Consider the following 24996-nt stretch of genomic DNA (forward strand, 5'->3'; position numbering starts at 1 on the left):
GGTTTTATAAAAACATGACCATAAGTGAATATAATGTAACTGGAATATGCTTTATGCAAAAGGTCTCTTGTAAAGTATCATTACAAAGCTTATAATCTACTGAGTGTGATCATCCTATTTGTATAAATGTACCACTCTTGTATCTAAAACTAGAAATATGAAATATAATTCTGAGGGCCTATTGTAATTATGCAAAGTGTGGGCCATTAATGGTGATTTGGAATCTTGATGACTCCCATTAGCCAGGACCATTGTCTGCAGATGGCTGTGTTTACCTGTGAGCCTTCCTGTATATTGTGTGCTGGCAAGTGGGTAATGAAGTCTTGCAGTGACATGTGATCATGTCACCTGATCTGGATTCCATCTTTAACCTGGTGCTTTTCCAGTGGGGGAGGGGAGTGGAAACCCAGAGGAACAAAGGGTTCCCGCCTTATGCAAAAGATATATAAAGGGGTGGAACAGAACAAAAGGAGAGAGAGGAGCCATCATAAAGAATCCCCTAGCTATCACCTGAGCTGGAACAAGAGCTGTACCAGGGGAAAGAATTGTGCCCAGGCCTGGAAGGTGTCCAGTCTGAGGAAAAAACTTACTGAAGCATCTCTGAGGGTGAGATTATCTGTATTCAGTTTGATTAGACATGGATTTGCGCATTTTATTTTATTTTGCTTGGTGACTTACTTTGTTCTGTCTGTTACTACTTGGAACCACTTAAATCCTACCTTCTGTATTTAATAAAATCACTTTTTTCCTTATTAATTAACTCAGAGTATGTATTAATACCTGGGGGAGCAAACAACTGTGCATATCTCTCTATCAGTGTTATAGAGGACGAACAATGTATGAGTTTACCCTGTATAAGCTTTATACAGGGTATAACAGATTTATTTGGGTTTAGACCCCATTGGGAGTTGGGCATCTGAGTGCTATAGACAAGCACACTTCTGTTAGCTGCTTTTAGGTAAACCTGCAGCTTTGGGGCACGTAATTCAGACTCTGGGTCTGTGTTGGAGCAGACGGGAATGTCTGGCTCAGCAAGACAGGGTGCTGGAGTCCTGAGCTGGCAGGGAAAACAGGAGCAGGGGTAGTCTTGGCACATCGGATGGCAGCTCCCAAAGGGGTTTCTGTGATCCAACCCATCACAGTAAGTTCCTGCTGGAATGCAGACCATTTCAGAAAACATACAGCATTTTGTTGATCACAATATATCTCTTCTCATCACCTCAGCCCCATCAAAAAAGGATTTTACAACAGCAGTAATTCTGAATGACCCTTTCCTATGCCTGCTATCTCATTCTTCGTGTGGGACCATTTGGGTGACAAATCTCTACCGTTACAAACTTTTGGACTCATTCCAAAATGTGAAAGTCAAGGGAAAGGAACTGTGCTCTGCTAGAAAATAAAAGTCTAATACTATTGACAAAGTATGTCATTAGATAACATATTCAATGCAGCTTAAAATGTGATCAAATAGCTTGTTCCATTTCCCATTCGAAACACCATCTGCTTTAAAAAAAAAAAAGTGAAGTCACACTTCACCTGATGGATTAGTTCATACAGTTTAAAACCTGATCTCAAGGTGCTGGTTAGGAGTGGATGATGGAGGTAAAACGGTTATAACATTTTATTTAGAGGAACTAACTAAGGAATAAAATAATTCCACAGAATTAGTCACCTTCCCATTCCCTATCTTTAGTAGAATACCTGCATTATCCAAATGACTGAGGATTGCATTTCCAATCCCTTTGAAATTTATTGGCAGTATTTGGGTGCATCTAATCTCAGTTCAAGAGTTTACAAACTGCTGACCTATATCAAGTATGTGTCATTCCCAAAATCTGTGTTACTATCATTTTGTGTTTCCACCTTAAATTATAAACAAGTAAATTCCACATATAAGAATCAAAGTATGATCTTGTCATTTTTTCCCTTTAATATTCAGTCATTAACAAGGTAAGAGGCAAATTCTTTACTGATTTATAACACATCTGACTTAAACTGAGTCAATGAAGTTATGAGTGCCAGTGAGCACAGAATTTGGCTCTTAGGCACTGCTTTGTACACAAGTCAGCATTTATTTTACACCTTCTCTCTGCAAATTTTGGTAATCAAATCTCTGTCCCAAATCATACAAAGCAAACCTAAGGATATCAGTCCGAAAGGCATGGGGCAGGGAGGCTATTTGAAAAACTCTCCCTACATGTCCAGCCAAAATCCTGATGATCCTTGAAACAATAAAACAACCCATTTTCCATAGAAAGGACTTTGCCCTCCACTTTGGCTGGAGTTAAAACCTTCTCCAGAGAATGCCTGGAAAATTGTAGTCATTTGCTTTTTGGACAGCTTCTGTGGTTAGACTGTGCATCCCTAAGTCCGGGGAAGTACCAGAGTACACCATGGCATTCTGGACGGGAGGGAGATTTGTGCATTCAATTCCAAAAGGCCTTGGAACAAATTGTCTGCTGAGAAGTTAGCCCCTAGAGTTATTCTGAAGTGAAGTTTAGCTGTCAGTGTGGCTTTTCAACACAGGGCTAGGACAACTTTGATAGAAGAACCTTATTAACGTCTTTAGCATTTCAAGGATTTAAAAGATATGAAGTACCTTTCAGAGGCTGTTTCTGTACTTATTTCTAAATGCCCCAGTGATCGGAATTTCCAGAATTAGTGAGTGAAGGCAGGAAAAAAGGATTGGGCGAGATAATATCTGAAGATTTTATTAAATTCTCTACTGTGAATGCTACAGAGGTAAAAATAGGACAGATTTCTCCTGTTCCCAAGAACGACAACCATAAGTTGTGTCTCCAGGACATACTTTACACACACACACACACACACACACACACACACACACACACACACACACACACAAATCGGATCAAGCAAAAATACTCTTAACTAACCAAGAAAGGTGATTTAAATATATAAATAGTATCTAAAAATGACTATAACCGCATCACAATAAGCTTAATCATTTTTTAAAACGATCATACATTCCATGTGCACTAGCATTATAAATTCTTTAAAATTTGCTATGGCTCCTGGAGGAATCAAATACATATTACATTATCTCCTTCTTGTATATTTTATTGTTTAGGCTCTTAATGAACTCCCCCTTCCCATAAAATCCATGGCTAAACCTCTAGGCTATTACTAAAAGTGAACAAGTATAATACATCCAAAAGAATGCACTACCAAGGTTGCCTAAGGTATTGCAAAGGTACCTTCTGACATACCATGAACATCTAAGCATCAACCAGAACTTCCGCTGAGAATTATATGGGGGCTGGTAGTATGGACTATTATTAAGGTTGCCTGACACTTCCCAGTATAAACACCCGGCTTTCAGCTGCTTATGCCTTTACCAAACTTTAACAATTTAGGCTGAAATATTACATGCCAGGTGTCTGTCTTATGCTAACTTTTTTGAGGGGATGGGGGAGGATTTCAGTCAAACTGATTCAGCTGTTTCTGAGAATGAGGCTAGGCAAAAATATGTTGTTTTTTCCACATTAAAAATTCTTGATTCCTTTTATCTGAAAGGCTCTAGTAGCCCCAAGCTGTGAAGCAGGGACTTGAAATTTGGCAGGTCTTGTCAGGACTTTTTTCCATCCCTGGGAAAATCCACACAGATTTGGCCAAGTTATAGAAGATTTTGAAAAACTGCAGTTTGCACTTGACTTCAATTTCAGCAGCTAAAATATCGGAAGATTTCGTCCTCACCGAGCATGCCCTCTCAGCTCCTAGTGAATGAGAGTGCTCCATCCCCTCACGGTGCCATTTCACGGGTTTTGGTTTGGTTTGTTTGTTTTTCCTCTACACCGTTATAATGAAATCTCAAAGTAGATACAGTCTCTCAGTGACCCCATATTTATTTAAAAACAAAAGACGCATTAACCTATGTGTGAAACTTTTTGGGAATGACGTAAGTGACTTAACATACTAAACGCGCTTTCTATCCTCTCTCTTACTGAAGACATTACTAGAATCTGTAATGAAACTGAATATACATCTCTCTTTTATGTGCTCATAATGTCCTTGTTTCCTGAGCAGTATTACCCCATATGAAATCTTATCTGTGCAGAACTGAGACTAGCTCCTCACATATCGTCCTCCACACTACTTTCTAAAGAACGTAAGCTAATTATAGCAATAGTGTCCAGGTGATTTGCTCCGCTATTTCAATCATATCAGGACAAAATTATCCTCTCACTCTACTCCACCTTATCCCCAGATACATACTCGCTCATCTTTGACAAGACCAGAGTTAAAATAACTGTGCACATTTGTATTGTATCTACTTTCTCATTTGAAATCGTTTGGTACTTTCCATGTTCTGTTGCCTGGGGAATATTTTTTGAAAACTTCAGACAAACCTGTCTCTTAGATTTACACATTCCTTTTATATTAAAGAACCGTGTGTCTCTTCTTCAGCACTTCAGCTGCAGTATAAGTTGTGTCTTTCACTTGCTCTTTCTTAGAAGTTATCAGAAGTAAAATCCAAGAACCTTAATATAAGAATCGGGATTTAAAAAGAGAGATTGAGAATACATACAATGCGCATGGCCATCAAATGGGAAAATAGCAGGTCTACCTTTCCCCCGTATAAATGGCTAATCTGACAAAATTCTGAGACTCTGGATGCTGAATGTTGGATTTCACAAAGATGTTTCTTGAAGATGACAATTACAAAATCCAAAAGCTCTTCCACAGTGACCTTCTAGCCCCGATGATCAGGTTAAATTTAATTTGAAACAATTATTCCCATTTTTTTATCATATAATATGCCTACAAAAATCCAACTGTGAGAGATGTATTCCTTTCCGATACAATTAAATGTTGTATCACATGTTTAATATCCGGCACATCTTCTGTGGGGGAGAACAGTGGATGATCAATCAAAAAGTCTCTTCCATCGCTAGTTTCTATGATCCCAGTATATTATTAATTAAGCACTTCACTTCTCCCCCTATTACAAAGTGCAAATGATGGGAAATGGTTTGAACTCTACATACATGGTAGCTCCCACAACAAAGAAACACTGAAACCACCATCACTGTACTTTGCATAATTAAAACCAGTTTAATGGATTTTAATTTCCAGATATTCTATGAGCATGCAAGCTTAAACATGTATTTAACTTGGAACTCACAAGGCGAGAATGCTCTTAACAGTGTGTGTGTGTGTGTGTGTGTGTGTGTGTGTGTGTCATAATGACAAGCAGTCTCACCCTCTGCTAAACCTCCTTCGGCTTGTCACACAGACATAAATCAGATTTTGTTCTTCCTCAAGGACCTCAGGATGTTGGATCAATCTCAATGTTGCAAAAATGAGAAGTTTGCCTTTTTATTCAACTTGCCTTCAGAGACATCTTCCCCAATTATATCTAGGGACAGTTTGGGAAAACTCTTACTGTATGTGCTTTGTAGTAACGTACTTGATAGCATGGGCAAATGACCAAGGGCTGCAAGAACCACCTTGACTGTGTTTCACATGTCCTTGTTTAAAGTACTATGCAGCGCTATAACTCCTCATCACCAATCCAGCTTCTAACCGAACAGACAGGCTATCAGGGAGGCGAGGAAAGCCGCAGGGAGCACTCAGATGCTATGCTATCAGTGCTTCAGGAGCTCAGACTAGATTTGATTAAATAGAAGTGTGATCTCATATTTGGGTTCAGGTTCTAGGCACACCTTTTAGATTTTAACACAGTGCAAGAGGGTGATGTTGTCTCGCAGAGATATAGTGGAGAAAATCATCACACATCTCTAAACAACCTCAGTATAGAGAGTTCAAAAATCATGAGTCAGAACCCCCAACATCATGAGACTGGCATAAAAATCATTAGTTTTTGTTTTAAAAAAAATGGTCTGTCTTTTGGCTTTTGAACTATCTCTGACTGCAGGCACTTATTCCCCAGCTCCCAGTTCCTCACCCCTCCCGCCTGGCTCCAGCACTTGTCCCCTATCTCCAGCTAAGGCTTTCTCTGTGGTTTCACCTCTGTTAACTCCCCTTTCCCACACTATGGTGGGGGATGAGGTTCTCGCACCCGGTGTCTGCTCCGAGGCTCTGCCCAGCTCAGAGTGCACAAGGCCACCCCAGTACTACAGACAGATATTACACAGACACCTCTGTTTTGTTACACGACTGCAGGAGCCTCCCCCAGATCCCAATCAGTGCAATACTGTCACACTTGCTGAGTGATGTCGGAAAACGTTAGGATACATATGTGCCTGTTTAATCGGATTGTGCATGGTTTCCCATACTGATATTTCAGTGCTCACTGGCCAGCTACTATTTATAATCATAATGTAATTTTAAACTTCATAGATTCAGAAATACATTTCATATGTGGGTGACAGGATCTGCCTTTATTTAAATTTGTGGCAATGGAGTTTTGGGGAGGTAACCAGAATTTGCCCAATAAATATATACGGTGCTTGAATATTTTTTTTAAACCAGACGCTAGCTTGAGATAGATAAAACAGACAAAGATGAGGGGGAAGTTAAAGGCAACTGAGAAGCAGGATGTGCTGGGATTTCTACCAGGGGACTTTTTGGGGGCCCAGCCTGGGGCAGAGGGTCCTTCTTTTATACAGTATCAGCCTTAGGTTAGAAGAGCTGGGAAGCTCCATTCTATAATTAGCTACCATAAAGGTGCAGGAGATTTACTGTCTCTTCTCCAAAGCCTCATGGCTATTGCTAGTTGGAAGGAATGGAAGGTCCCTGCTACTCCACTCCTTCTTCAGGCTCTTGGCTGTTGTACTGGGAAGGAGCAAATCACCGCTGGGATACCCTTCTCTTAGCCTCCTGGCTGCTGCAAAGAGTGGGGGTGGGAAGGAGGAGTCTCTAACTTTATGTCTCCATTACAGGGCCGCCCAGAGGATTCAGGGGGCCTGGGGCAAAGCAGGGGAGCTGCGGCCCTTGTACTCACCCAGCGGCGGTCCGGGTCTTCGGCGGCATTTTGGCGGCGGGGGGCCCTTCAGTCGCTCCGCGTCTTCGGCAGCACTGAAGGGCCCCCCCACCGCCGAAATGCCGCCGAAGACCCGGACTACCGCCGGGCCAGGGCTCACAGGGCCCAGGGGCCCGGGACAAATTGCCCCACTTGCCCCCCCCCCGGGCGGCCCTGCTCCATTATTTGGGTCATTCAGAAAGGAAGAACCTCCAGTACCGATTGTATTGCTGCTTACATGTAGCAGAATCATGAAGCTGATATGATCCTTGATTGTTTCACGGCTATCCAGAGGACTAGAGAGCAGAAGTGAAACTGAGCATAGTTTTAAGAGCCCTCTCACTCTACTCCTAACTCATTGATGCTACCAACTGCAGCAGAAGCACCTGAACTGAACATGTGCAGAAATTGGAAGTCCACTTAATTTCCATTTGCATTCAGCCTCATTTCAGAAGCTTAAAATGCCCATAAAAGCTACATTTAAAAAAAGAATAAAAGCTTAAACTGATAGTTGAAGTCCTCATGCTGGTTAAGAAGAGCTTGACATTTGTCACTCATGAGTGGTGAATGTAACTTCCAAGCATGGATAATGTATACTTACTAGAGTTGAGAGCAAGAGTGAAAAAAACTATTAAGTTTAAAAAATGACTGCACTTTAAATAACAATTTTATCTGCATTAATACACGGAGTTCTGGACCTTTGCACTTGATTAATAACCACAGGTCGCTTTTCAAGCCAATGGGCAATAGTTTTTCCACTCTAAAACCAGAGAGCAAAACTCAGTTCTCAGATAGATGCAGTAACTCTTAACTCTAATATTCTGCTTTACCTTCACACCTGTATCTCCTATTTCCACCACCCTGGAGCTGTGCACGTGGGGAGAACAACATATCATTAGAGCATTAACATGTGGATCTAAGTGGAGAATTTTGGACTGAGATGGCACTTTTGCTATTTTATTAGATTCATTATAAAAAGAGGGAGAAATAGTAAAGCAATGTTCACTTCTGGCTCTGCCTCCCTTCAGTTATTAAACCTAATTACTAAATAGCTTTCAGCTGGAACAATATTTTTTTTTCTGGACACTATTCTTTGAAGGCCACAGTTAAAACAATAATTGTATTTGCTGCGTAAATTGAATCTTGATAAGTCACACACAACATCTTTTTTCATGTAACCTCTTCAGAGGGACATATTCTCCATTTTACATTTTCATTAACCTGCAACAGCACAGAGGTTGAAAGGTTAAAGCTGTTTAATTGCTAGTATATGTTAAATCAGTATAAAAATGATATTCTAACGTGCCACTGCTGGCAAAGATGTTCTATTTTCAGATACAGGCCTGTATACTCTCCTTTTCTCATTAATATACATTCACAAGTATCACATGGCATATATATCTAGGCTTTAAAGAATGGAATTTATTATTATTCCTATAGATAAGGTAAGAAGCAGCCCAAATCAAATGTTTTGGGGGTATAGAAGTACTTGGTTCATCACCATTTATCATTATTATTGTTTATTTCTATTCTGGGAGCACCTAGGAGCCCCAGTCATGAACTAGGGCCCCATTGTGCTAAGTACACAGTACAAACAAAGGAAAAAGGTGTCCCTACCCCAAGGAGCTTACAACCTACCACATCCTCTCTTCCCTTCACCGTGACTGTCAGGGCCGCCCGGAGGGGAGGGGGGAAGGGGGGGCAAGTGGAGTCCTTCACTCGCTCTGGGGGCCCCGGAAAACTCTCACGGGGCCCGGGCCCCTGGAGCTTCTTCCGCTCCGGGTCTTCGGCGGATTCAGGCCCCCTGAATCCTCTGGGCGGCCCTGGCAACTGTCAGGAGTTCCAGCTGCACATCCTGCTCTACCACTTTGGTGGTGGGTCTCCTCTTCAAGAGGAAGCATGCAGGACCCACCAACCAATTCCCAGCACAAAGAGAACAAGAATTCAGCCCATGCAAACAATAACCCTGGGATCTCACTCCAGAGAGGGCAGCAGGCCGCCAAGACTCCCTCTCAGCAAGACACAGTATTGCCAGCACCAAACATTGAAAATTGTGAGTCAGATCTTCCCCCGTCCTGAAAATCATGAGATATGTTTTTAAACCAGTGATTTCCCCCCCAAATAATAGAGGTTGGGTCTTTTTATTTGTCTCTGAGGGTGTCTTTGGGGTTCATGTTTTCCAGCTTCTCTCCACAACCACGAGGACAGAAAATAACTTCAATTCCAGGCTTAAAGAAAACCACCAAATATTGCAAGACTAGCCACAAAATGATGAGAGAATGAATGCTTGGAAGAGCACTGGAACTTAGGCAGACCCAGAGAAACCAGGTGTGTGCTTCCCAAGAGATGAAGCATGGTCCAGTGGTTAGGGAGTGGCTTAGGATTTGAGAGAGAAGGATTCAATTCCCTGCTCAGCCGCAGACTTCCTATGTGACCTTGGGACAGTGCGGGGAAGGGCAGCTCCTGGGATTCTCTACACACCTTTCTGTCCCTTCCTAGGCCTGCTGCTGCAAGGCAGGCAGGGGAAAGAGCACAGGAGCTGTCCCAACTCCACCTCTCCCAGTTGGGAGGGAGAGGATGGAGTAGAGCTGCTACTGGGCTCTTTCTGCAATCACTTTTCATATGTCTGCACAGTAGTTGGGAGATATGAGTCCCACTCGGGTAGACATACACACACTAGCTATGCTTCGGCTAGCATGCTAAAGCAGCAGTGTGGCCACAGTGGCATGTGCAGTGGTTCGGGCTAGATGCCTACAGACAATCTGCCCGACCCCTTGGGCATGTACTTGAGTGGCCGTCAGAGCCTCACTGCTCTCTTTAGCACACTAGCTCGAGTAGAGCTAGCACATGCATGTCTACCCGATGGGCACTGGAACTAAAGCTGTTGGGGGTGAGGCAGTATCCCTTAGCTTGAAGTAATAATAGCAACCAAATGCATGGCTTTCATCATATACTGCATTTACAGTTTTATTCAATGACTTTATGTAACGGCTGTTAATCTCTCTGGGCCTCAGTTCTCCATCTGTACAATGGAAGACAATAGCACTGCCCTACCTCTTTTTTTTTTTTATAGATATATAGATATAAATATATAGATGGAGATATACACCTATCTCATAGAACTGGAAGGAACCCTGAAAGGTCATCAAGTCCAGCCCCCTGCCTTCACTAGCAGGACCAAGTACTGATTTTGCCCCAGATCCCTAAGTGGCCCCCTCAAGGATTGAACTCACAACCCTGGGTTTAGCAGGCCAACACTGAGCTATCCCTACTTCAGAGAGGTGTTGCTGAGGGTAAATACACTAAAGACTGTGAGAAACTCAGATAAAGGGGGCCAGATAAGTATCGTGAAGAAGTTTGCATAGGGATGGTGGAGTTGGATTGATCATCAAAGGTTAACATGATGTAGCTAAACTTCCGATAATCATCCAGACTATAGGAACAGAATCAAGATGACCTTCCGTAATGACTGAGGTTAACCTAGTGCTGCTTCTGATGGAGGCAGAATTTGTTTTCATGAGAGCAAATGACAACTGGAAACACAGTAGGTAGGTAGGTAGGTAAGTGTTAATGGGACTGTACCTGTGGGGAACAAGAGAAGGAGGGAATAAGGGATTAGAGGAGAAAGCGAGATTGAGGCCTTCCTGTGAATTCAGAAGGGGAGTGACTAGAAAGATTTCAGCTATGTTCTCTTGCATCCTCTGACCGTAAAAATATCTGCTGAGGCTGGGGCCCTGCAGAAGAGCCCAGATCAGTGGATGGCTATATAAAGTGACATTCTTTTCTCTCTCTAAAATCCCTGCCTAACTGGCTTTAGATTACATTTCAAACAGTCTCTTCTTTAAAAAGCTAATTAGATGCTAAGATTTTTTTAGGTCAGTGACTGTGTCTCCATAGGCCTCAATCTTGCTCGGGTGCTGAGCTGTATAATATTATTAATTATTCATAGCAAGCAAATACCTATCTAGAGATGCTAGGCCTGCCATTTAATGCACTTCTGAAAGGCGTTCAGCTGGCACGGTGACAGGTGTGGGATAAAAACCTGAAAAGAACAGAAATGAATTTAATCTAGGCATTTCTAAAGTGCCCATCATCACAGCATCTCAGGCATGAATTTAGCAACAAATTACGCTTGTGAATAACCCTAATTGTCTCCAGAACAGACAAATGCCTCACAGTACATCCTGCAACCCGCGCGCCATGCAGGGGATCAGTAGAGCTGGGCAGAGAACGGGAATTCCCCTCGCCCCTTTCTAGGTTGGCGGCAGAGGGGCAGCTCCAGAGGACCCCTCTGCCCCTTCCCAGGCCTGGTACTGCAGGGAGGGAAGGGGGAGGTACAGAGGGGCTGTCCCATCCCTGTGCTCAGAGGTAGGGAAGGGGAAGAGGGAGCAGAGCAGCTGTGAGGCTCTCTCTCAACCCCAATCCAGTGAGAATGGTTTCCAGTTGCGGAGGGCAAGGGAGATCTCTGCCTACAGCAGCTCTCAACTTCTTCTGACACAGGAGATGAGCAGAGAGCCAATCAATCAGAGGGGATTTCCCTCAGGCAGCGCTCAAATTCATGTGAGGGTTGGAGCTTCTCATGTCATTGCCAGGCTGGGCTCCATCCCTGGGCAAAACGCTATCACTCAAGAAAAAAAAAATCACAAGAGTTGGCAATACTGACAGTGCAAGTGCTTAGAAGATGGTTTCAGCATGAAACAGAGACAGAGAATGCCCCCCGCAGTCATTGATCCTTTCCCTCTTCTCATTAACACCATTTTAACACTGCTTGCAACATAGTTGACTGGTGTGAAGGAAGAACTCGGGCCAGAGTGTTTCCATGATACAGGCTCTATTCTACAACGGTTGCCAGGCTTACTACCTGCTGTGGCAGCAGCAGCAACCTGGAACACACATCGATCGATTTTTAGGCCAAAAGGGACCATTAGGTCAGCTAGTCTGACTCCCAGTGAAATACAGACATAGAATCTCACCCAGTTACCCCAGCATCAAACCCACTAGCTTCCATTTGATCAAAGTATAACAGGTCCCGAGAAATTATCCACTGTAATTAGAAGGTAAATATAAAAACAAGTAAAAAAATGCAAACCATTTACCTATATGATTAATTACCTTTCAGGACTGAAATATGAGTTCAACAAATGACCCTACTGAGTAAACTGATAACGCACACACTTTAGCAGATGATCTAAACCTGTTCAGTGCCAAGACAGACAAAGAACTACTCTAACCATCTTCCAAGAAGAAAACTTGAAAAATAAGTTCAGGTTTTAATATTCAGCAACTTAAATGTCAACTTAAACATATGACCCAAGATGTACATTTTATAAAAAGCTAAATCCAATAAAATAACCCACAAGTTATTTTTAGATTCCAGTGGGGACAGTTATTCTTTTAAACAAATAAACATTCCCTTGCAGTATTACCACCAGACCCCAAAACTGAATCAAATTATAAACCAAAATAACATGGACTTTACAGATTTCTGTCCATGCTATGAGAAACAAAACACTAAATAAAGAACATAAATAATGACTAATGCCTAAGATTTCATTTTTTTTCCATTTTTAATGACTGACAATTGTACCCATGGGCACTGACGAAGACGGAGTCTGTCACGGAGAGGGCAATGGAAAGAAGAATTCTGGGAATTTCAATTTGCGACCAAGTCCCCAATGAAGTGATCAGACAGCAGAGAGGAGTGCAGGACGTTGTTGAGAGCACGCATAGTAAAATGCAATGGGCCGGGCATGTAGTGAGGCTCACTGACAATCAATGGACTGCTATTTGAGAGAAGAAGCATCGGCAGCCCCAGTGGCAAAACTTTGACAGGTAAATACATGACCACAGTACCAAGGAGACAGATTAGACTAGATTGGACTATTCCTTTTTGTGGCACACAACATTACTCACCAATTGTGATTGATAAACTCACAACAGTGTTGGTTTGCAATGTGTGCAGGCCTGAAACTGATGGTAAAAAAAAGAAAACAAATACAATCTTCAATAAGAGCCTCTACCTTGCAGTTATAGAATAATACTGTACTAAAATTCACAAATACCAGAAGGATGGTCTTGATCCATTTTTTAATAGTCTAAGAGAGGAGATATGTCTGGAACCCTAAATTAGCTGGCTAGATCTTCATGCCCCTGAACTGGTGGCTATTATTGCACATTTAGACTAATTTTCCTTGGCTTTTGCCAGTAAAGGCAACACTAGATGAAAAAGTGAAAAAACCCTTCATCCCTAGAAATCTACTGCTTTAAAAAATAACAGTACTTTTTTCTTTAGGGGGAAAATCCATGCAGGATGACAAATCACTAAGCCCTATGCATCCGTACTTTGAAAAGAAATAAAGTGGCTAATCAGTTCAACGTGGGATACATAGTCACCTCATCTGAACATAAGTAATAATTCACACAAGTTACAACCCTCTGTTTTTTCTCTGAATTTCAGCCGTTAATGCAGGGATTATGGAGGGGCTGTGCAATGATTATAGAGTTCTTGGTCCTCCACAGTGACCAGAGAGGGCCAGGATGTGTTGTAGATGGAGCTTAATAAAGGGAGGGACTGCCTGGTCCAAGGGTTCTCTAGTCACTACTTCAAAAGCCATGAGAGAGGTGCTTAGGCAGCTTTATGCCTCCACATGCAAGTTGGACCCTTGTCCTTCCTGCTGGCAAAGGCCGGTGGGGAATTGTATTGTCATTTGTCGCTTTGAGGAGCAGAACGATCTAGCACTTCCTATCCGGAGGTCAACTACAGTCTGGCTCTAATTAGCATAGGTGTGGCTTTCTCTATTCTATGCATTATAGTGAAATACTGTACCTTATGTAATGGAGTAACTCTTCTGGTTTAATTACAGTATCTGAGTACTTTCATGGGCAGAAACTACCTGGTACTAAAGGGTTCTTTAATCGATCAGAGAAAGGTGTAACAAGAAGCAGTGACTGGAAGTTAAAGCCTGACAAATTCAAATGGGAAATATGGCACAAATATCTAACAGTGAGGATGACTAATCACTGGAACAAGTTACCAAGGGAAGTGATGGATTCTTCATCTCTTCCTGTCTTCAAATCAAGACCTGTGTGGAAGACGTGCCTCAGTCAGATACAAGTTATTAGGATCAATGCAGGTATTTCTGGTTGAAATTTTATGGCCTGTGATATACAAGAAGTCAGACGAGATGATTTAATGGTCCCTCTTTCTGGCCTTAAATCTATGGTTATGTCTATGCTAACAGTGCTTTACTGGTAGAGGTATAACAGTATACAGTACTGGCAAAGTACTCCTAGTCAGGATACAATTTGTCCTGGCAAAGCTGCTGCTTTTGCCAGTATAGCTTATTCCACACACACACACCCATAAACGAAACAAGCTATACCAGTAAAAAACACAGTTTTGCCAGTACAACTTCTGTTCACGTTAATGGCTTCTCCTGGGACAGCTATATCAGTCAAAGATCACACCTCTTCACACCTCAAATGACATGGCTACAGCAGAAATCTGTAATGTAGACATGTCCTGTGCCAGGGGTAGGAAACCTTTCAGAAGTGGTGTGCCGAATCTTCATTTATTCACTTTAATTTAAGGTTTCATGTGCCGGTAATACATTTTAACATTTTTTAGAAGGTCTCTCTCTCTCCAAGTCTATATTATATAACTAAACTATTGTTGTATGTAAAGTAAACAAGGTTTTCAAAATATTTAAGAAGCTTCATTTAAAATTAAATTAAAATGCTGATCTTACGCTGCCAGCCTGCTCATCCCGCTTCCAACCTGGGGTTCTGTTCACCTAGGCCGGCAGCGGGGCCTGCGGCCGGGATGCTGGCTGGCAAGGGGCCGACGGCCGGGACCCCAGACCTGGGGGGGGGGTTTCAGGGGTCAGGGCAGAGGGCTGGGGGTGTGGGGGGGTTCAGGGGTCAGGGCAGAGGGCAGGGGGGTGTGGGGGGGTGCAGGGCAGAAGGCTGGGGGGGTGGGGGAGTTCAGGGGTCAGGGCAGAGGGCTGGGGGCATGTGGGGGTGCAGGGCAGAGGGCTGGGGGCATGTGGGGGAGTTCAGGGGTCAGGGCAAAAGGCTGTGTGGGGGGGGGGGGAGGTGCAGGGCAGAAGGCTGGGGTGCTCGGCTCATGGGGGTGCTCCCAGCCCCCTGCCCTGAGCAGCTTATGGCAGGGGGCTGGAAGGGATATGCCCTGTTCCACCCCCTTCCCCAAGGCCCCGTCCCTACCTCTTCACTGCCTGCTCTATGGAGCAGCGAGCACACTGCCACTCGGCTCTGCTCCGCTCCCCCGGGCCATCAGCTGATTGGCGCAGGGAGAGGGGGGAGGAGGAGGAGACTTAGGAAAGGACCACGCTGGGGAAAGAAGCGGGGAAGGGGGGAAGCTTGGCTGCCGCAAGACCAAGGTTCTGCCTCCTGCCCCCTCAGGGGAGAGCGGTGGGGGGAGGGTTCCCGGCCCCCAGCCCCACTCAGCCCCCACGCCCACCGCTGTTCCCTGTGGGGGCAGGAGGCAGAAGCTTGGTCCTGCGGCAGCCAAGCTTCCCCCCTTCCCCGCTTCTTCCCCCAGCATGATGCTTTCCTGCCCCTCCTCCTCCTCCTCTCACTGGGCAGGCAGTGTGCCACTCAAAATCAGCTTGCGTGCCGTGTTTGGCACGAGTGCCGTAGGTTGCCGACCCCTGGCCAATGCATTCCATACTGTCTTAGGGCAAGTCTATACTACCGCACTACACTGGCACAGCAGCACCACTGCAGCTGTGCCCTGTAGTGTGTCTGGTGAAGACGCACTAGGCTGATGGGAAAGTTCTCTCCTGTCGGCATAATTACACCAGCTCGGCAAGAAGTGTAAGCTATGTTGGCGGGAGAGCGCTCTCCTGTCAGCCTAGTGCATCTTCACCAGATGCGCTGCAGCTGTGCCGATGTAGCGCTGTAGCGTAGACTTGCCCTAAGACAGTATGAAATTCATAAGCCATGTCTACATTACAGAATTCTGCTGTAACCATGTCGCTCGGGAGAGGGGCTTTTTCACACCTCTGATCTGCGATGTAAATTAGATCAAATTAACCAGTAGTGTAGACCTGCCCTGCGAGATTATGCCAAAACATTATCAGCACAAAAGCTGTTTCTTTATCTTCAATTTGTAAAAAAAGGGAATAATCCCACAAATTACAGTACACATCTCAAAATGGACAGGCAAAAATGTTCTCTGCTCCTAAATTACATCTCCAGAAGGGAACAAGGTCCGGAAAATATCAGCTCTTTAAAATACCTGAAAGTTTTTCCATTTTCACCGTCTAATTTAAATCTTATTTAATATAAAGACACAGAAGCCAGTTCAGACAGTTATCTTAGCTGTGAATTTGCACCAAGCAAATTATTGTTTCTAATAGTCTCAAATGAACCAAATTAAATACATTTTCTCACTTCACACTCAGTCACTTGGGGCTCAATTCTGCTTCCATCTGCGACAATGGCAAAAATCCCACTGACTTCAATGGGAACAGGACAGGATTCTTATACTGTAGATATTGCAGGATAATCAGTGTAACTTTTTTTTTTAAGACAACTATGAAGCAACAGGAAGGGACATATCTAGTCTTGCAGAAGCAGAAGCAACAAGACCGAACAATGAAGTTGCACGTACTTACACCAGTGCTCAATTAAACCCTATCAGCCTGGTGTAGTCTACACGTATTTATCATTGATAAAGTGCTGCTTGGTTTCCAGTGGCTATATCTCAAGACCACATAGAAGTATGTGCTAGCCACTTCTCAGACAAAAAAGAAATTATGGGATGTAAAATTTTCACACACCTAAATGACATAGAAAACTAAGTTCATTTTCAAAAGTGACAAGTCCCGTTGACCTTCAGTTTAGTTAGGCTGCTAAATCACTTTTGAAAATGGGACTTAGGTGCTTTTAAAATTTTACCTATGGTCCCTTCCCCAACAATGTTGCAAATCAATTTCACACCAGACACAATGAAAAGTACTTACAAAATTCAAAGTAGGGGAAGGATAACAGCTAAAGTAATAAAATCATACAGTCGTTTACATTATGTTCACATCATGATAGTTCCCTGATGTTGGGGGGGAGGGGTGGGACTTTTTTATTTTCTGTTAATAAAATCACTTTTCAGGTGATGAAAGAAGTGAATTTGTGACTTTTTTTTAAAAGCAGCTGAACAGTTAAATGCATTTTTGTATTTTAAGGGTAATTTCTAATTACATGCACAATTACTCATCCATCTGTTTACTACATACTGTAGATGTCTGTGGTTACACATGCTTGAATAATTATTTAAAATTAAATATTGTGAAGAGTCAAATTAATTTCTCTGAGCATAGCAAATCGCAGGAAGGCTGCAAGATGATAAAATGTTTGCCCCCAGAAAAAGAACAAGCCATTCTTATCATACACTTCACCAAACGCATCTACGGCTGTTTTGTACCTGATAGGGAACTTTTTAATTCTAAAGTTGTAACAAAGAAAAGATTCATTACATTCTGCTATCACTGAAAGAGGGATTTAAAAACACAGTCTGCAAATGTTTGAATATCACAACAGAAAACATCATGTTCCCACTAGGAGGCAACTTGCCATTAAGACATTTCTGTTTTTGTTCTAGCAGAAACATCAGACACACCTTTCTAAAAAAAAGGATGGTGAAGGTGCTTGGTATTTTTGAACAACCTTGTCCAGTAGTAATGGTATTTTAGGCATGTATTAAAGGAAATCTGTTATTTGCATGCATGAGATCTTAGGTACAATGAATTATATAAAAAAATTAGACTATGCATCATTGATTCATACATTTTTAAGGCCAGAAAGGATCACTGATTATCTGGTTTGACCATCCACAGAACACAAGCCATAGAATTGCACCAAGTCGTTCCTCCATCAATCCCACCTCTCGCTGAGCTAGCCCATACCTTTCAGAAAGACACCTGGCCTAGCTAAACTGTTGCAATGGTTAATTAACATCACTGTTAAAAAAAGGAGGAGCCTTATTTCTAGCCTGAATTTGCCTACCTTCAACTTCCAGCTATTGTGTCTCTTTCTGCTAGATGGAAGAGCCCACTGCTACCAGAAATCTTTTCGCCATGAGGGTACTTACAAGACCATAAGGACAGCCATCCTGGGTCAGACTAATTGTCCATCTAGCCCAGTATCCTGACTGCAGCAGTGACTAGTGCCAGAGCTTTAGAGGGAGTGTACAGAACAGAGCAATTGTGGAAAGATTCACCCCGTCTTCCTCTCCCAGCTTCTGGCAGAATGTATCTAGCTCTTTTTTGAACCCAGTTATACTCTTGGACATCACAATATCCCATAACAATGAGTTCCACAGGTTAATTGTGATTGTGTGAAAAAGTACCTCCTCTTGTTTGTATTCAAACTAGCGCCTATTAATTCCAATGAGCACCCCTGGTTTTTGTATTGTGGGAAAAGGTAAGTAACACTTCTCTACTCACTTTTTCCACACCATTCATTATTTTATAGACTTCTATTATATGCCCCCTCAGTCATCTCTTTTCTAAGCTGAACAGCCCTAATCATTTTAGTCTTTCCTTGTACGGAAGCTGTTTCATACCACTGATGGTCTTTTCTCCTCTTCTCTGAACCTTTTCCAGTTCCTCCATAACCTTTCTGCAATGGAGTCACCAGAACCGGACACAGTATTCAAGAGTGTGGGCGCATCATGGAGAAATATAGTAGCATTATGATTTTTTTCCCTCATTTTTCTATCCCTTTCCTAATAGTTCCTAACATTCTGTTAGCCGTTTTGACCGCTGCTGCTCATTGAGCTGAAGTTTTCACAGACCTTGCCACTATGACTCCAAGATCTCTTCTTGAGTGGTAACAGCTAATTTAGAACCCATCATTATATATGTGTAGTTGGGATTATTTTTTCAAACGTGCATTACTTTGCACTTATCAATGCTGAATTTAATCTGCCATTCTGCTGCCCAGTCACCCAGTTTTGTGAGATACCTTTGGAACTCTTCACAGACTGCTTTGGACTTAACTATCTAGAATAATTCTGTATCATCTGCAAACTTTGCCATTTCATAGTTCACTCCCTTTTCCAGATCATTAATGTATATGTTGAACACCACAGGTTCCAATATAGATCCTTGGGAGATCCCACTGTTTACCTCTCTCCATTTTGAAAACTGTCTATTTATTCCTACCCTTTGTTTCCTGTCTTTTAGCCACTTACTGATAGATTATTTTGTTTTATAGACCATGATCTAGTCACCTCTTAATTATCAAGCCACCTTCTCTTTGTTAAACTACATAGATTGAACTTCTTTAGTCTCTCACTGTAAGGCAAATGGTAATCACTCCTACACTGGTGTAAACCCTGAGTACCACCACAGGCTTTGCTGGAGTTACTCAGGATTCAGAACAGTGTAACTGAGATCAGAATCTGGCTCTAAATGTTCAGCCACAACACTCAGCGGTGAGTCCGATGGGGTACCCATCAATGCCTACAGCTAAAACATGGTATGTCCAAGGCCTTTCAATCCCTCCTGAAGGAACTCCAGAACTATGGGGAAAGGTATTTTTCTAGCTTGTTCCTGCACCGGGATGAGAACACTTGCCAGCCTCTGCAGCCTACATTCAGGAACACAGAAAAGTTTATCCAGCTGACAGTCTGAGAAATCCAGCTTTGCTAGGAGACTCCCTCGTGAACAAGACACGAATGTGGCGGCGTTATGATGAAGAACTGGGACTGGGTGCAACAGTTTGAACTTTTCTGGAGGATTAAATATTCATTCGTTGTTATTTTAGTTGCCGGTCTACTGTTTTTGAGGTTTTTTCTGATTTTTTTTTTTTTTTTTTTTACAAAATAAACATTTCACTTCAACTGAAAGTATTTTTTTTATTCAAATCAAATAGAATATAAACACTTTGTTGTTTATTTGTTAAGTGCTTTCTCCCTCTCTTTCCTGATGACAAAAGGGAGGAAAAGGAAAGGACGGGGGGGGGGAGGGAGAGAGACAAACAAAAGATGTCATTTAGAGTCCATTTGATTTAAATTGAAACAAAAAAATTACATAGCAAATCATTTTGCTGAAACAAAATCCTTTAAAAATTCAAGCAAAACAAAACCCTTTTGTTCTAAGTTTTGGTGGACAATAATTCCCATTTTTTTGACCAGTCCTTAAATAAAGGGGGGCCAGAAGGCATACATTTGCTGCTAGCTCAGGCAGAGGCAGCAAACTAATGAGAAGCTGACGCCTGAGAGAGAGATGGGGTGGGGGGAGGCAAGAATAGGCTTACAGTATACATGCTTTCTATATAATTATCATTAACACATATTATATATGCACCAATTGACCAAAAAGACTCTGAAGGGGAGGTGGTTCTGTGAGATAAACACGCAGCAAGGTGATATGAAACATCAGCCAAAGCCTAAATGAAGCAGCCAGAGAAAACAGTATCCTCATCCCAGCTTGCAAGGCCTTACTGCAAATATTTGCACTCTTTTCTAACAACCTACTTTAGAGGCCAAAATGGTCAAATCCACGTGCCTAAAGTTCGACTTCAATGTATACATAAAGGCCCCAGTTCCACAAGTAGTTTTAGCACGTGGCTAACTTTAAGCATGTGAAATGTCCCATTGAGGTAAACAGAACAACACATGATTAAAGTTAGGTACGTGCTTAAGTAGTTTACAAAATCAGGGACACAGACACCGCAACAGAATTGGCCTGATTTCAAAATGTGCTGAGAGACGCCAGCCACTGCATGCTCAGCAGCGATGAAAATCGGGCCACTTTTAATTTAGGTGTCTACATATGGAATCAGGAGCCTAACCTACAGGGACGTCAGTGTGAAGACTTTGGCCCAAGACTAAATTTAAAAATAATTATTTCAATTTTTGGTAACATTTATGCTATACCATGTCCACTCTGTCCTGTTTTCTGGCTATGAGACACACAAGGAGTAAATGGGTCCACTATGCAATGGAAGTGCATTTTATATTTGAGAGTTTTATATAAGCTGAGGGAGAAGAACTTAGCTTTGGCACAGGATTGCACTTACTTATTTTCTGATGATTGATAGACTGTATATCTTGTCACAAAAAGGCCCATAAAATACTATTCATAATACACTTCTATTCTAATACTACTGTAAACACTAGACATGAGTTTTTCAAATCTATAGTTAACTGTCTCCCATAATTTCCTACAAGTGAAGCTAAACATAGTATCAGAGCTAACTCCTTTATTTATTCATAACTTTGGTTATACTAGGCTTTTAACACTACAAAAAAAGTAGCTTGAAATCAATACAAGTACAGTGCACGCACATTTTTCTTGTATTTCTCAGGACATCGTCTCAAAATATTCTTTTTTCTAGCAAGACAAGCAACATCACACTCATAGACTCATAGACTTTAAGGTCAGAAGGGACCATTATGATCATCTAGTCTGACCTCCCGCATGATGCAGGCCACAAAGCCGTCCCTACCCTTTCCCTTGACTCTGCTGATGAAGTCCCCAAATCCTGGTTTAGAGACTTCAAGTAGCAGAGAATCCTCCAGCTAGCGACCCCTGCCCCATGCTGCAGAGGAAGGCGAAAAACCTCCAGGGCCTCTGCCAATCTACCCTGGAGGAAAATTCCTTCCCGACCCCAAATATGGCGATCAGTAGAACCCCGAGCATGTAGGCAAGATTCTCCAGCCAGACCCTCATTGGCCATTGATACTATCTATCATCAGTGATTCAAACCTTAATCCTCATGAGGTAGACTGTGATCTACACAGTTTTGCTATCTGTGGATTTTCAAGTGAGACCTGAAAAACTGCACACCCATTAGCTCTGCATGGTCATTTACAGAGCCCATGGCATTTTGCTTCATGGAAAAACATTTCTAGGACCTGCCTGAAACCTGCATAACCAAGGTCCTGTCTTAGCATTAGGGTATTAGTCACCTTATAAGACTTAAATGTATGTTCTCTGTGTACTTAGATATTTCTATGGGTCCAATCACTACAGAAACTGACTGATTCTGTTACTTTTGGTGATGTGGGAGAAGGGTGGTAGGGAGGCAGAGGCTACAGGAACGTTTGCTATAGAATACAAGTGGCTAGTTGAACACACATTACTGGTGAAGATGCTTTTTGTGCCGTTATATTGTTATAGCATGCCCTTACCAGAGTACCCCCTTGCAGCACTGTGCAAAGCAGCAGCCTCTCAGCCTCAATTTCCCAGCTGGTCTTCTACTGCTCCACCCAGCCTCCAATACCTTCTGAGTTGAAAGAAGAACAGGAGTACTTGTGGCACCTTAGAGACTAACAAATTTATTAGAGCATAAGCTTTCGTGGACTACAGCCCACTTCTTCTGAGTTGAAGAGACTTACTCCTCTGTCTGAGGGCAGGTCTTCACTACGGGTGGGGGGTGTCGATTTAAGATACTCAAATTCCGCTACGCAAATAGTGTAGATGAATTCGACGTATCGGAGCCGACTTACCCCGCTGTGAGGACGGCGGCAAAATCAACCGTCCTGACGAGACGCGATAATTCAATCCCTGAGAGATCGATTTCTACCCGCCGATTCAGGCGGGTAGTGTAGACCTAGCCTTTGTCACTTACGGTTCTATCCACTATAGGGCACTCAAAGAACACAGAAGCAAAATAAATTCTTCCCCTTCCTCCAGAAGATCTGCTAGGCCACCAGTCTTCCCCATTCCCTGACCCTAGCCAGATTTCTCTCTGACAGTGAGAGCACCACATCCTCTCTCTCTCTGCCTGCTCTCCTCTGACTGAACAAGGCTTTCCCAGACCTTCCCAAGAAGCCTGCCTCCTGCTCCAGATGTCTCAATTTGGGCTCATTAGGCCTTCAGCATCCCATTAACCCCTTGTGCTTTGCATGGAGTCTGTGTCCCCCATTACAGATATTTTGTAGATATAAATGTCATCTTCACCAGCTCAAGAGCTAGAAGGATGAGACAGATGAGAAACAAACTTTCCCCTCTTTACAAAACCTAATTTTACCATACTAATTTCCCCCTACTGTTACTCACACCTTCTTGTCAACTGTTTGAAATGAGCCAAAAGTGATTTTTCCTCCCTTGGTATTCTACTGTTAATTGAATTGTCTCGTTAGACTGACCTTCCCCCCCCCCAAACCTGGAAAGGCTACTCCCATCTTTTCATGTACTATGTATATATATGCCTGCTACTGTATTTTCCACTCCATGGATCTCATAAAGTGGGTTCTAGCCCACAAAAGCTTATGCCCAAATAAATTTGTTAGTCTCTAAGGGGCCACAAGGACTCCTCGGTGTTTTTCCCCTCTTCAGTAATTTACCTTGAGTAGCCAGATTTGAGTAAGGGTATGCTTGCAGGGGTTGATGGGAGAGATCCTCTCTTCCAGAGAATGGGGGAATAAAAGAAACAGTCTCTGCCCGCTGCTGCAGCCCTAAGGCCAACAGCCCCTAGGCTTCAAACCTTTGGTATGTGCTGATATAGAGGGACCAGCTGAGGGTGTGAAGAGCTTTCTCAAGCTCCAGAAATTCTGTCCCTCCCCATCATTATGTGCAGAAAAACTGCATTGTTTCCACTGCTCCTTGGGATCTCCACCGCTGTAGTGGTGAAGGGCTCCTCCGCAAGCGGCAAGGTGTTGAGAGGTGTTGCGCACCTGCACATCTCCATGAGCTTATCCCTTCTGAAAATTGGGTCACTTTATTTAGGTACTACAGTTTAGGTGCCCATATTTAAAATGTTGGCCTCGTTTTCTTCCTAAACAGATTTCCACAGAAGGGACCACTGTGATTATCTAGTCTGACCTCCTGCATAACACAGGCCATAGAATGTCTCCAACATAATTCCTAGAGCTTTTAGAAAAATATCCAATCTTGATGTAAAAATTGTCAGTTATGGAGAATCCACCACGACCATTGATAAATTGTTCCAATAGTTAATTAATCTAACCATTAAAAATTTACACCTTATTTCCAACCTGAAATTGTCTGATTTCAAATACCAGCCATTGGATTGTGTTACACTTTTCTCTGCTAGATTGAAGAAACCATTATTAAATATTTGTTCCCCATGTAGGTGCTGATAGACTGTAGTCAAGTCACCCCTTAACCTTCTCTTTGTTAAGATAAATAGATTGAGTTTGTTGAGTATCACTATAACTAGTAGGCATGCTTTCTAATCCTTTAATCATTCTTGTGGCTCTTCTCTGAACCCTCTCCAATTTATTAACATCCTTCTTGAATTGTGGGCATCGGAACCGGACACAGTATTTCCGCAGCAGTTGCACCAGTGACAAATACAGGAGGTAAAACAACCTCTCTACTGCTACTTGAGATTTCCCTTTTTATGCATCCCAGGATCTCATTAGCCCCTTTGGCCACAGTGTTGTATTGGGAGCTCAAGCTCACCTAATTATCCACCATGACCCCCAAATCTTTTTCAGAGTCCCTGCTTCCCAGAATGGAATCATCGATATGTACTCACGGCCTGCATTCTTTGTTTCTTGGTATATACATTTGCATTTAGTCATACTAAAATGTATATTGTTTGCTTGAATCAAGTTTACCAAGAGATGCAGATTGCTCTGAATCAGAGACCTGTTCTCTTCATTATTTACCACTCCCCCATTTTTTGGGTCTTCTGCAAACTTTATCAGTGATGATTTTCTGTTTTCTCCCAGGTCATTGATAAAAATGTTACAGAGCATAGGGCCAAGAACTAGTCCCTCAGGGACCCTACAGGAAATGCACTTAATGGCAATGTCCCATTTCCAATTACATTTTGAGAATTATCAGTTAGCCAGAACTTAATCCATTTAATGTATGCCATGTTCATTTTATATTGTTTTAGGTTTTTTAATTAAAATGTCATGCAGTAAAGTCAAACCCCTTACATAATTGTAAGTATACTATGTCAACACTATTATCTTTATCAACCAAACTTGTCATCTCATCAAAAAAAGATAACCTGAGTCTGAGGCCAGGTCTACACTAACCTCCTAATTCGAACTAAGGTACGCAACTTCAGCTACGTGAATAACGTAGCTGAAGTTCAAAGTACCT

General features: G+C 42.5%; 1 protein-coding gene across 12 annotated transcripts in view; it reads right to left on the minus strand.

Moving 5' to 3' along the window:
- Positions 1 to 24996, minus strand: part of FAT3 (FAT atypical cadherin 3) — a 566930-nt gene that overhangs the window by 264923 nt on the left and 277011 nt on the right. The gene's annotated exons all lie outside the window — the stretch shown is intronic.

This window comes from Chrysemys picta, chromosome 1, assembly GCF_011386835.1.
Source record: "Chrysemys picta bellii isolate R12L10 chromosome 1, ASM1138683v2, whole genome shotgun sequence".
Classification (NCBI taxonomy): domain Eukaryota; kingdom Metazoa; phylum Chordata; order Testudines; family Emydidae; genus Chrysemys; species Chrysemys picta.